Below are 12,277 nucleotides of genomic sequence, written 5' to 3' on the forward strand. Positions count from 1 at the left end.
GGAGTGGGCATTGGTTCTATTGTTGTAGAATACTAAATTCTGCTACAGAAGATAAGAAGAAAAGGTGGAGGGCAGTGGTCGGGGGATGAGTTTCCTATCATGTTTGAAGATAAATTTAAAAGAGCAAGTGGGTCTTAAGACAGAAGAGTAGGAAGGCCAAGACCCAGGTCAATGTGAGGCATCCGGACACTCAGTGATCTGCTCGCTAAGTGTACCAGAGGCGTTACATATTCAGGATCAGTAAGTATATAAAAAGCACTAAATATTCAGGATCAGCCAGTATATGCAACAGGTACTTAGCATTCAGGACCCCCCCAAGGCACTCAATTTCCATAAGGTCTTAGTCAGCCACTGCTGGGCTCTGCACAGGACATCCTGTGCTGTGAGGCTGCACCGGTGCGCACTGGCCCACACCCCCAGCCTTGGCCCGGGTCCTAGTCATCCTGCCATCAGCAGGGAGCCAAGGCAACAGCGAGCTGCCGAACCACCAACACGTGCATCAGGATCAGGCATGCTGCCTTTCCTCCCCTGACACCCTTCCTAAGTTTGTCACCTTGCTCATCTTTTCCTACCTGCTGCGAGGTTTAAGTCGACTTAATAAACCTCGTGGTTTGAGCTTCCTAACGGGCCTGTGAACCCTTCTGCGCCATGACTGTGGTGAGCTTGGAGGGCACTTTAGCCTCCAGCGTCCCCCACTGAGAGGCGTCCGAGGCTGCCCCCAGGCAGATGAGCCCGACACGCTACTGCTGTGGAACCCCTCCATTTCCGCCTCTCCCAGCACTGGATATTGGGGGTGATTCTCAGGTCTCCCCGACCAGACGAGAAAACCTGTCCGGCTTGATTCCCAAGGACATGGGCGCTTAGAATGGCGCAGCCCAGCAGGCCCCCATACAGGTGTGCCGGACTTCAGGTTCTAGAGTCTGACGGCAAATGAACACTCTGGAGTGGGGCGCACGTCTGTGTGTGATACACTCACCCTCCTCCTATTTGTAAAATTCTATCTTTAGATGTCACATTTCTAGCCAGAGAAGCTTTAGCTATGTGGTCACAAGCCCTTCAAGGCAGCCCCCGTGCCCAGAACCCCGCAGGGGCTGCGGAGTTCTTGCCAGGTAGCAGCCCCAATCCTTCCGCGCCGCTGCCCGAGCAGCACTTCCATATACCTCTGACCGGCCTCCAGCCACACTCCAGCGCCTTCTACCCGCTGCTGGTCTCAGTCCCTCCAAACCCAGGCGTCCCACCATCCCCAGAGCAGACAGGACGCTCCCCACTCTAGGAGCCTCCAAGTTTCGGCTCACATCTCAGTCTCCACCATCCCGGGCAACACTGCCCAGGCCTCTGGTGCTCGATTTCTGCTCAGCCGGTCAACCTCTGCAACACTGTCTCACTTCCCGGGTCATGCTCCTCCCCACAGATGTAGCTCCTGGAAGGCACTTTTCCTCTGAGACCCCCGCTGCCCTCCTCCCCGTGCTCAGAGCCGTGCCAGGCACATCGCAAGTACTCAGTGAATGAAATTTAAAAACACACACACACACACACGAAGGCTTCCTTCTCCCTCTAGTCAATGGGGGCAGAGAAGGAATGAAATTGAGCTCCAAGGACCACACAGGCAAAGAGCGGGGAGGGTGTGCCATCCCGCCGCTGGGCGCCCTCAGTCCCCCCGCACTAAGTAACGGCCCCACTGGATCCTTTTCTACAACGGTCCTGTTCTGATTTGGAGGAAGTTTCCAAGAAAAGAAAACTAGGCACCCAAGGATGAGAGCCACCCTCCCGCAGGCTCCGAGATGCGACAGACAGTTGCAAAGGGAGTCTGAAGGCGCGGCCTCTTCAGAGGCCATTCCGGGAGCGAGCGCAAGGCTGTTTTTGCTGAAATGTAAAAAGGATCGTGGGCTTTACGTCATCGGGAGCCGGGATTGCAGTGCCCGGCCCGCGCCCCGGGATGCGGCGCATGCTCTGGGGGTCTCGAGTGTGACCGGGACGCGCTGGGCGGGGTGGCGCACAGGCGGGTGACGGCAGAGCGGGAGACTTGGCCGTCTCCTGATGGCGACGCGGCACGGGGGCTCCGCAGTGCGGGGTGCCAGGCGGCAGGGGTGCCGGTGAGGGGATGCAGGGCCGCAGGGACAAGAGACGCGGTGATAGAAGGGTGCGGGGAGGCAGGGCGCGGGGATACTGGGGTGTTGGGGTGCAGGGGACGGTCGCAGGCGGCTTCTGGCGCGCGTGGCAGGGCGGACGGTGGGTTCGGAGGCTCCGGCTCCTGCGCGCTGTGCTCGGGTCTCGCAGCGGGAAACAGGAAGCCTTTGCCGCCCTTGTTTACACTGGGGCAGGCTTCCCGGTTGGTCAGTTCAAAAGCTCTCGGCCTGCCCGCTTTGGCGGCGCAACCGTCCTCTGGGTCTCCGGATGCTGGCGCTGCCCTGCGCCCTCCGGACTCCGCCTCGCCGCCCCTCCCCCCGGGCTCGGGACCTTGGACGCTCTCGGGTTTGCACGCTTGATGTCACTGGCGTCCCGCAGGGTCGCGCTGTCCCTACGTGTAAGGGCTAGGGCGAGTTCTTCCTGAAGGGGAACCCTTGTCGCCGTGTCTGGTGATGGCTTACGTGACGCCTCGGTCCCCGAGCGCGCGGGGCTGGACCGCCCCAGGCCCCCCGCAGCACCGCCCGCGCGGCCGCCGGCCCCGCCCTCCCCGAGCGCGACGGTCCGGCCGCCCCTCTGCTCAGCGCCCATCGGATCTCCGGCCCAGGTCGTCTCCCAGGTTTGTTCGCTCTTTCCTGCTTCGAGGGGTACACACGTCCACATCTAAACGTTACAGACAGACATCTGCTTAAGAAACAAGTACCCGAGTATGTCAATTCTTTCCTTTTTAGCAAAATCTGTAAAAATGCAAGTCTTATTTCTGTCCTTTTATTGTCTTATGGTTGTAATTGCACGTATTAACTTTTCTCCTTTTATAAGCTAAACGTATTCTAATTAGCCGTTGTTATTGTTGTGTGATGTTCAAATTGTCACCTGTGGCCCAGAAGGAGACTCTTTAAAATAAACGTCTGTTTTGTCCTTGTAGCGTAGCCCCTGAAATTGTTGAAAGTATCTTTGCTTTCTGACAGCGACAAGTTATTTCAGATCCATCATAGGATTTTGATTTGGGTTTTTTTGTTTTGTGTGATATTGTGACTTATAACAAGAAATACATATTTGGTCTTCGTCCCCATTCCTGGCACAGAGCTCCTGAAATGCTTGGAATTTCCTCAGATTAGAGAAATAAAGGTGTCTTTGCATATGCTGATGAGGTGACTCTGGAAAGTCCCTGAGGATGGGGCTGGTCCCCAGGGGAACCGACCAGGTGATCAGAAGGGCTGGAACTTTCAGTCCCACCTCCTGACCTTCCTAGAGATTAAATCAATCACCAATGACCAATGATTTAATCAATCAAGCTTACATAATGCAGCCTCGGAAAAACCCAAAAGGATGAGCTCAGAAAGCTTCCGGGTTGGTGAACACGGAGGTTCAGGGAGAGTGGCCCGCCTGGAGAGGGCGTGGGAGCTCAGAGCCCCTTCCCCAGACCTGCCCTGTACGTCTCTGCATCTGGCGGTTCCGAGTTACATGCTCTCACAATAAACCAGCGATCTGGCATCAAAACGTTTCCTGAGTTCTGTGAGCCGCTCTAGCAAACTAGTCCAGCCGGGGAGGGCTCAGGGAGCCTCCGGTCTGGAGCCTGTGGTCAGGAACCCAGGTGACACCTGGACTTCGGGCTGGCATCTGAAGGGGTGGGGGGTGTGCCTAAGGGGTCTGATGCTGTCTTCAGGTAGATAGTGTCGGAACTGAGTTAAATTCCTGGGACACGCTATGTCCACAGAGAACTGGAGAATTGCTTGGTAGTGTGGAAAACATACTGCATTTTGTTTTTTTGACTCAAGACATGGATTCAACTTTTTTTGTTTTGGGTTTGTTTTTTTGCACTCGAGGCATGGATTCAACTACACTCCAAGGCATTTGTTCTGCTCTTCATGAAAATTAGTCTCACAGACAGAACTGTAGAACTGGATTCACATGTGATGGTGTCCGTATTGGGAGGGGAGCAAATGCTGCTTCTGTTTTGTCCATGATATTTGTCTGCGTGGAGAGCAGGGACTCTGCCCTTCTTGCTGCTTTTGTTCGCGTTCTCTCTTTTAACGGTGAGGTAGGTGTCCGTGGTGTCGGTCCTGCAGAGACAGACTGACCTTCAGAGTCACTGGGATCACTGGCAGCCTCCACAATTCCCAGGCCTCTGGTTGTCTCAAGTGAGGACGTGGTAGAAACAAAGGAGAAATATTTCTAAAAGCACGTACTTGGCTCTGCCCTTGGCTCTGGTGACTGTTCCACACGTGAATAGCCAACAAAGAACGTGTTAGAGTTGCTTCACGAAACCACTGCAACTTTGGTGTTTTCTGCCATCCATGTGGTTTCACCTAATTTGAAGTGACACTGGGTAAAACCGTGGTTCTTTGGCGCCACCACTGACGACAGGAACATTCCCTCCTTCTGCATAACTCCTGTGTGGCCTTCCACTTTGGCAGAGCCAGGTGGGCTATGTGCATATTTTGTTCCATCTGAATCACTCCTTTTAGCAATAAAAATTTAACAAGTCACCAGTATGCAGTTTCCTTCTTTTAGTTTCCAATCATGACAGGAGGTAGATGTGTCCTGCACTGATGTGATCTGAGTTCTGCAAGTGTCCCCCAGTCGTGTGCCCCACTCCTTGCTCCCAGGGGCAAACTGCCCTGCCCTGCTGACCTTGGGTGTGACAGAGTGTGGCTGGCTCAAAAAATGGCTGCCCAGTGAAATATTATCTTCCCCCTCCTAGGAACCGGTGAATATTACCTTACATGGAAAAGATGCAGTAAATCAAGGATCTCGAGAGATGGAGCCTATCCTGGATCATCCTGGGCTCTAAATGCAATCGTGTGTCTCTGTATGGGAGGAAGGCAGAGGGAGCATTGACACACACAGAGAAGGTGAAGATGGAGGCAGAGATTGGGCTGATGTGGCCACAAACCCTGGGCACCTGGAGCCACGAGGAGCTGGAAGAGGCAGGAAGGATCCGGCCCTGGAGCTTCTGAAGGGAGTGCAGCCTGCGGACACTTGATCTTGGACTTCTGGCTTCCAGAACTAGAAGAGCAAATTTCTAGTGCAAGCCCCCCAGTTTGTGGTAGTTTGCTAGGGCAGCCCCAAGAAGCTAACACGCCACGGGCCCCAGTTGGCGAATGGCAGGTGGGTGGAAGGGGTGGTGCACCATTTGTGGAGCAAGGGCTTCAGGAGGCGACGCAGGTTACCACCAGCCTTGCACTCCTGTCTTCACCCCGAGACCTGCACACCCCGGAGGGGAGCTGCTCCTGGAGCCCAGAGAGAGAACACGTTAGTCAGAACTGCAATCTGCAGCCAGCAGCCATGGTACCAGCAGCCCTGGGGCTTGCTGCTGAGGTCACCGAGCTTTAGGGCTATCTTTATGCAGGGTTACCTCAGAAGAAATGGTGGCAGGGAAAGTGGCCTACGTAATAAGGTTGGAAATCTGTACTTCTCGTCATGTGGTAAGACCATCGCTCGTTTTGATAGATAATGTTGATAGCATGAGTGGATCGATAAGCTGCATTTGATAAAGCATCACAAAAAAAATGATAATCTCAGAAAAGAACTTGGCCTGCTTAAAACTATGGGCGAAAGAGAAAAGAGAGAATGCTGATTCCAGGTTTTATCAGTCAGGATTCTCCAGAGAAACAGGACCAATGGGATTTAGAGAGAAAGATTTAAGGAACTAGCTCACGTGGCGGTGGGTGGGACTGGCAAGTGTGAAGTCTGTAGGGCAGGCTGGGGCCAGGGAAGAGCCTGCGTCGCAGCTGGAGTCCAAAGGCTGCCTGAGGTCGCAAGAGTGGGCCCTGATCCCGTACGACTGGTGTCCTTATAAAAAAGAGGAAATTAGGACCCGGACATGACAGAGGGGAGATGATGTGAGGACACAGGGAGAAGATGGCCATCAACGCACCCAGGAGAGAGGCCTCAGGAGGACCCAGCCCTGCTGACACCTGGATCTCTGACTTCCAGCCTCCAGGACTGCGAGAGAATGAATGTCTGCTGTTTGAGCCGCCCCATCTGTGGTACTTGTTATGTCAGCCCAAGCTGACTGACATGCCAGGACGCTGGGTAAATGCTCTGCTCCTGGTGATGTTTTTCATAAAGCCACTTTGCTGTTACCATCGTGAAAACATTCATGCTTGTAAACCCTGTGTGGCATACTCTTGAGGTTTGTTGGTGATAAACACCTGGAAGACAAGATCTGTCATCTGTTGGTGAGGGTGATTAATTGCATCCCTGAAATATTAAATCACACACTTTCAGTCGACTGGGATGGCTTAAGAACTCAGGGAAATATTTGCACATGAAATGATAATATTTTGGATTTTTTTCAAAATAATCTGAGCAAAAAGAGGGTAGAGGTATAAATGAGTCAAATTGGTCTTAGGCTGATAATTGCTGAAGTCTAGTTCTTTTTACCATTTTGTCTATATTTGTATATGTTTTAAATTTCACATTTTTTTAAGGGAGAGAATGCAGTTATTTAACACATTATTTCTGTTCTTCTCGAGTCTGAACTACAAAGCCTTTGAGGTCACCTTATTTGGCATGACCCCTATCATATGGTCATAACCAAAGTCACTGCTCTGTATGTGTTCAGCATACATGCTAGGAGGGTGCAATCCTATTACTGTCCTCGTTTCTTCCCCATGAGAGCAGACGTGTTCTGCCTTGGACACGTCTGGTATCTGTGTATAACCGTAGTATCTACTCACTCCAAATTCCCACAGGTCTCCCATGAGCCCACAGTCATTCATGCAAGCAGGCAAATATCCCTCCCCTCGAGACACTCAGAGACGTAAGAAAACCTTCTGCTTTTGCATCAGGGTTCTCTGCACACTCGAGTTTCGGCATCTCATTTTTCTCAAAAACTTCCAGCTTCGTTTTATCCCCTTTTGTTGGGCCTTCCATGAATGTCCATGTGAAGATGTGAGATTTTTCTTACTCCACACCCTCAGTGGTTTGAAGAATGGACAGCAAATAGGTCATAAGGGAAATCTGAGCACAGGAGTCCATGGTGGGCATACTGCAACCTCCCCCACCCAAGATCTAGTCCCCAGGATGTGTTAATAAGTTATGTCACATGGCCAACGGGACTTTGCAGCTGTCATTAAAGTTACAGACTTTAAGATAAGGAGATTATCCTGGATTTTCCATCTAACCTCAAGAGCCCTTAAAAGCAGAGAACTTTTTCCAGCTGGAATAAGAAAGATGCCTCACAGAAGTCAGAGCTTAGAAGCCAGCTCAGGATATGACCCGCCCTTCCAGAGAGGACCACCTGGGGAGCATGAGCAGGAACATGTATGACTCGTGACGTTCATACATATGAAAATAAAAACATTCCCAATCATTACTAAAACTACTAATACCGGATAGTTGTCTTTCTCTAATAAATAGCAAACTTTTGGTAAGATAATAATAAATTAATGACGTCTTTTCCTGATAAAAACAAGTAGCTCTCCAAGAAAGCCCCAGCGTGATTATGATGGTGAAATACATCATTCCCCAAGTGACGAGCAAGGCCAGTGTTGCCTGTAATCTGGACTATGAGAGAATGTAGTATAAGACCTAGTTATTTTTTTTAAAAGGTAAATGGTACACATTTCAAATTATTCGAGAGTATTTAATACCTGGAAATCCCAGAGCAGTGTTTCCAAAGCGTGGTCTCAGGCCAGCATCAACATCACTCAGGAACTTGTTAGGAATGCAGACTCTTGGGTCCCCCCGAGACCCACCAAGTCAGGAGAGGTGAGGCCCAGCCCCCCTTTTACCTCGAGCTCTTCAGGAGTTCCGATGGACGTCGATGTCTGAGAGCCACTGCCCTGGAGAAAGAACCAAACACAAATGAAGGGCTCACTCAGAAATTCAACCAAATGCAACATTATCGTTCCTGCCTCCAAATGAAAGAGGAAAATCTAATAGGGAAATTTCACTCATTACAGTAAATAACATTGACAAAGATTATCTCAAAAAAAGTAGAATTTATTTTGTTGAAAAATATAAAGTTCATTGAGAGGTTGACAGAGAAGTTTTAAATAAAACAGAGGGACCTGTTTCTTGGCTATTAAAACAAGTTTGAAAAAAAAATCTATTTTCCCCTAAATTGATCTGTACATTCAACATAATCCCATTAGGATTTTCTTTATTATTTGAAAAGAAAAAAACTTGTAAAGATCCTCTAGAAGGAAATAAAAAAGAGGCAGAGGGGCTGGGAGGGGCTGGCCCCGTGGCTGAGTGGTTAAGTTCACGCGCTCCACTGCAGGCGGCCCAGTGTTTCGTTGGTTCGAATCCTGGGTGCGGACATGGCACTGCTCATCAAACCACGCTGAGGCAGCGTCCCACATGCCACAACTAGAAGGACCCGCAACGAAGAATGTACAACTATGTACCGGGGGGCTTTGGGGAGAAAAAGGAAAAAAATAAAATAAAATCTTAAAAATATATATATATTAAAAAGAGGCAGAAACATTCTTTAAAAGTATCAGAATTTTCTATATACAAGATCATGTCATCTGCAAATAGAGAAAGTTTACTTCTTCCTTTCCTGTCTGGAGATTCTCTCATACTTAAAATCCTAGGACTGTCACCAACTGTTTGTTTCTAATCTAGGTTAATGATGGTTTCCTAACTATTATTTTTTCTTGTAAGTATCTCTCTTAAAAGAAAAATTCTTTAATTGGGCTGCGACTAGTTTATTCCTTGCAAGAAGACTATAATACAACTTTTATACATGCTCATAACAAAATTGTTTTTAAGTATTTTAAATGAGTTAGAGATTTTTAAAACCCTGAAGTATTGAAGAAATGCCAGGCCTCCAGGCAAATTACTGTTAAGCTGCTCAGAAATATAAAATTCTATGGATAAACAAATTCTCCCAAAATAAAGAATGGAAGAAAATCTCATTTTTTTTCTTCTAAAGAAAATATAATGATATTATTAAAATGCATGAAGATGACCCACCAAAAAAAAGAAAAATTCAGTCCAGCATCATTTAGAAACAAATTGAAATTCTACTACAATATTAGCAAATTGATTCCAGCAGTGCATCAAAAGAATGACGATAACAATGATGAATCGGAATTTCTTGAAAGAATGATGGAATGGCTTTGTTAGTACTGGGGAAAATATGAGTCTCCTTATTTAGGTCTAAAAAGAAAAGGCTCATAGGCATCTTTAATCCGTCATCATTTTTAAAATTATTCATCTTTATAAATTAGGATCAGCAAAAGCCCAGCATCGTGTTGGTAAATTACTTGAGCGTAGTTACCATGAAAGTTGGGAACAACTCAGGGAACACCACCATCATCATTCCTATTTACCATTATTCTGGAATATTCATTGTCACCCAGTATTCAACAAAGAGCAAACCTTCCGAAAGGTCTCCGAAACACAGAAATGAGGGATTGCAGTTGTCCAAACACAAAATGGCTGTGCAAAGTCAGTATCCACTACAGACAGTGAACAGAAGGTGTAATGAGGAAATCCCATTCAGTACAGCAAAAAATCACCCACAAGTAATCTTGATGAAAGTGTGTAAACAATGGGATGAAGAAATGCATAAAAATCTGTAGAAGGTTAAAAATGACTTAAGAAGCAGAAGGTTTTGCCTCCTCACTCAGCCAGACTCAGTCATGTAAAAACTGTGCCCCAATATTCATGTGTCAATTTAAGACAATAGAATAATATTTAAATTTTGTGATGATTAGAAAGATCACCTGAAAGTAAAACAGCAAAATCTGGAAAGATGCAAAGCATCGTGCTATCATATGAGGAAACACTGACCAAAGGACCCAGTCCATGATGGGGATGAGAGCCGGCCCCCGAAAACACACCCAGGACGTGGTGGTCAGCCTCTCCCAGGGAACCTGCATATATACCGCTGGCCAGCGCCTTGGATGGGGCCACTTTTCTTCCCTCTGGGGATAGAGGTGAATCTGCCAGGTTGGCCATAGGTGAGACATATGAAAGGAGACACGTTAAAATAGAAACCACTAAAGGCATGTATTAGTCAGCTAGGACTGTTGGAACAAGGTACTGCAGAGTGGGTGGCTTAACAATAGAAATTGTCCCACAGTCTGGAGGCCAAAAGTCCAAAATCAACGTGTCAGTAGGGTCAGTTCCTTTCAGGGCCGTGAGGGAAGTGTCTGTTTCAGGTCTCTCTCCCTGTAGATGGCTGTCTTCTCCTTGTGTCTCTTCACATTGTCTTCCTTCTGTGCGTGTCTACGTGTCCAAATTTGACCTTGTTACAAGGACACTGGTCATATTAGACTAGGGCCTTAATGACTTCATTCCACTTTAATACTCTGTCTCCAAACACAGTCACATTTTGAGGTACTCGGGGTTATGTCTTCAACATATGAATTTGGGGGGGGACATAATTCAGCCCATAACAGGGGAGGAGCAAAATAAATTTATTTTCTAAATCAATGTGCTATGTTGTTCTATTTCCTGCTGCAAACTGAAACAAAAGCTGATGAGTACCACAGCTCTTCTCTTGGTAGTGGAGGGGGCTCTGAGGAGAGCCATTGGTTCTGCAGGTTGCTCAGCTGCTCCCAGTGCCTCACTTGGAGCTGGTGTACTTGGCGGCGGACCTGGTGCCCTCCGACACAGCGTGCTCGGCCAGCTTGCCAGGCAGCAGCAGGCGCAGGCCGTTGGCACCTTGGGGATGTGACGGTTGATCGTCTGTTGCAATGAACGCACCAAGTGAGAGCGTACTCGAAAGGAGAGGCCATTCATGAAAGAATTCATCTCTCTTAAAAAAAGGTTTAACAGCATATCTTTTTTCAAAAACTTGACTGTCTGTAACCTAAAGGATCCAACCCAATTTCCCTGACTTGTCAAAAAGGTCCCTTCACCACAGGGCCCTCAAATCTCCCTCTAGTTCACCGCTGTCGCCACCCACACTAAGAAAGCTGTATTCATGAAATGGATTAGATGTTCTCAAACACCACAGGCCCTGTGTTTAGGGGGCTTTTGCTACCTTTAGTTTCATTTTTCTCTTAAAAGGTGTGTATTGGTCAGGGTTCTCCAGAGAAACAGAACCAATAGGATATACAGAGTGAAAGAGATCTATTATAAAGAATTGGCTCATGTGATTACTGAGGCTGAGAAGTCCCAGGATCTGCCATCTTCAAGCTGGGGAGACCCAGGAGAGCTGGTGGGGCCATTCGCTCTGAGCCCCAATGCCTGAGAACCAGGAGGCCAAGGGCAGGAGAAGAGGGATGTCCCAGCTCAGTCACGGCAGAAGGGGTGAATTCCTCCTTCCTCTGCCTTTTTGTTCTATTCAGGCCTTCAACTGCTTGGATGACACCTGCTTGGGGAGGGCGATCTGCTTTATTTGTCCAACGTTCAAATGCTAATCTTACCCAGAAACACCTCACGGACACACCCAGAATCATGTTTAATCTGGGTGCCTGTAGTGTATCAGGTTGATGCACAAAGTTAATCATCACTAGGTGCTTTCTGCTTTTCCTTATTTTCCTGGGTGTCTGTGTGTTCTCTGAGTTTTCCTGGGATCGGAGTCCTATAATGAGCAGAGTTAGGAGCTGTGACCCCAATTGGCCCCTGCTTCAAGGCACGTCCTGTCCTTCTCGAGCCTCATGCAAGTATCAGCCCTCAATCATCTTCCTTAAAGTGGAAGCTGACAAAGTGGAGAAAGCATCCTCTCTTCCAGGGAGTCATCGCCTGGAAGGGGACCCACAAACTTCCACCATTAGGGAAAGCTGCGTCCTTATGCTCAGTAATGTCTGCCCACGGGTAGAATTTCCCTCCCTTGCACGGTGGTTGGTGTTGGTGATATCTGTGACTTTGTCCCCAAGATAAATTGCAGGTGTTTCTGTGTCTCATTACAGAGACTTCAGGTTTCAGCTTGACATGTAAAGAGCTTGGAAGTCATCCTTCTCGTCCTTGCCAGAAAAGCTGAACACACTGAAAATTAATGACTTTTTTGGGCCCATCAGAGAACTGTTGTTGCAGAGCCTCTTCTCAAATCAGGAGAGACAGGTACATGCAGATAGTCACAGGTGAGAGCTGCTTGCTGGGGGCAGAAGCAGCTGGAGCATTAACAGGTAGAAGCACTTTGACTGTCATTCTGATAAATGCTGGAGGCCGGATGTGGACCTGCTTGAGAACAAGAATCCGCTGGGGGCCTCAGGCTTAGGGAGCCCTGCACTATGATTCCAAT

At 48.4% G+C, this 12,277-nt stretch overlaps 1 long non-coding RNA gene across 1 annotated transcript; it reads left to right on the forward strand.

Moving 5' to 3' along the window:
* Positions 1-1,945: 1,945 nt before the first annotated feature.
* LOC139075204 (uncharacterized) lies at positions 1,946-6,289 on the forward strand. The gene is made up of 2 exons (XR_011525371.1): positions 1,946-2,743; positions 4,829-6,289. It is a non-coding gene; the product is annotated as an uncharacterized lncRNA (long non-coding RNA).
* The last annotated feature ends 5,988 nt before the right edge of the window (positions 6,290-12,277 follow it).

The sequence above is a fragment of the Equus przewalskii genome, chromosome 13 (assembly GCF_037783145.1).
Source record: "Equus przewalskii isolate Varuska chromosome 13, EquPr2, whole genome shotgun sequence".
NCBI lineage: Eukaryota > Metazoa > Chordata > Mammalia > Perissodactyla > Equidae > Equus > Equus przewalskii.